The sequence below is a fragment of the Pinus tabuliformis genome, chromosome X, assembly GCF_031772625.1.
Source record: "Pinus tabuliformis cultivar Carrire ecotype Pingquan chromosome X, CPIR1, whole genome shotgun sequence".
In the NCBI taxonomy this organism is placed as follows: Eukaryota; Viridiplantae; Streptophyta; class Pinopsida; order Pinales; family Pinaceae; genus Pinus; species Pinus tabuliformis.
Window position 1 is genome coordinate 773,023,070 of NC_142308.1, and position 1,653 is coordinate 773,024,722.

Genomic DNA, 1,653 nt, shown 5'->3' on the forward strand with positions numbered 1-1,653 from the left:
CATACCTGTAGGCCATGATTTCCGTGGTTTTGACCTTGTTGCAGCTTCCTTACCTCTTTGATATGCTGCTTCCATCCTAGATAAGGAAGAGTGAGTATCTATGAGATGCTCCTTTCGGTCCTGAGGGTAAAACACTTCATCCAATTCTTGATTTTTATGAACCTGCAAAACATCCAATTTTTCATTTAGAGAGCTAATAAAATCAACTTTAAAATTTTCAAATAACACATTGATTTCAGCTCTTATGTCTCCTATTCTTGTAGCAGATTTGGAAAACAAAGAAAAAACATCTCTAGAATTCTTACCAGCCTTGGAGATTCCTCTTGAATACCTTATGCACAATATACAAACATCATCATATGATAACTGAAAAACATCACCTTTTCCTATCAGATTTAAGAGTTCTAAAAATTCATCTTTGATCCCTTTAAGAAGGAGTGTTTTTAAGGTCTCTTTCTCCATAATGCTTATATTTTGATTTTTGAAGGTTGTATTGAAATCGATCTACATAGTCCTCCAAAATTTCGTCTTCCCCTTGTATCATATAGAAAATATCTTCATTGGATTTGCAATGGTCTTGGAACTTCTTCAAGAATATGTTCTTCATGTCCTCCCATGATTGGATGCAATTCCCACCTAGGCTCATGAACCATCGGAGAGCTGCTCCTTTTAGAGTAAGAGGAAACACTTTCAATCTTTGATCGTCAGTACAATAATCATATCCTCTACAAAGTATTTCAAACTCGAATAAGAATGTATCTGGATCTTCATTTGCTAAACCATGAAAATTTGATAAAGATGGGGGAATTATGTGCATTTGTGTCACTCCTAGATCTTTGATAGGAAATTTAAAAGTAGAAACGTGTGCCATTTCTTACCATAATATAAGATGTTCTTCATGTGTTTTCTTCGAGGCTCCTTCCTCAAATGTTCCTGTCAATCGGTTAGTGAAATGGGTGGTGCTTACATCACCACTTGCGTGAGATCGTGTGATTCATTTTTTAAAAATTTCTATCTTTTTCCTAATCATTCACACAAAAATTCAAACATCTATTTCTACCCTAGGTTCTTTAACAGTCCTGCTGGAAAGCGGACGGGGGAGCAGGGCTTTTACATGCTCCGTACGCAGGTTCTTACCTTCCGTTTTTAAGATCCAACTCTTCCCTAGCAGGCACTCATCAGATTCACACTACTCTTTAGAAATGGCTACACTCTCCCCGGCAACGACGCTAAAATGTGGAGCGATAAAAAGGTGTCTTTTAAACTCCTAATTACCTTCACATTAATTATCAACCCAGGGACGACTTTTTATTTCAAGAGTGTACTCAGTCTGAGGCGGCTATTTACTTAAGAGTAATGTTTTGCAGTATAGTGCTTAAAAGCTACAAAAGTAAATGAAAGCTGGAAACAAAATCTAATTGGAACAGCAAGAAACTGAAATGTTCTAAACTAAATCATTCATTCAAACAACCATCAATCGAGGATACAGTAGCAATAACTCATTCCTCTAGAAATTGATGGAAAGGAAAATAGAGTATGGACCAAAGATCTGGGAGCTAAGCAGTGACTTGCTGACTCACTACAGCCTTAGACCTTCTCTCACACCAAAGTAGCAATTGCAAGTAAATGGAATGGCAGCAAGTAAAATGAAAT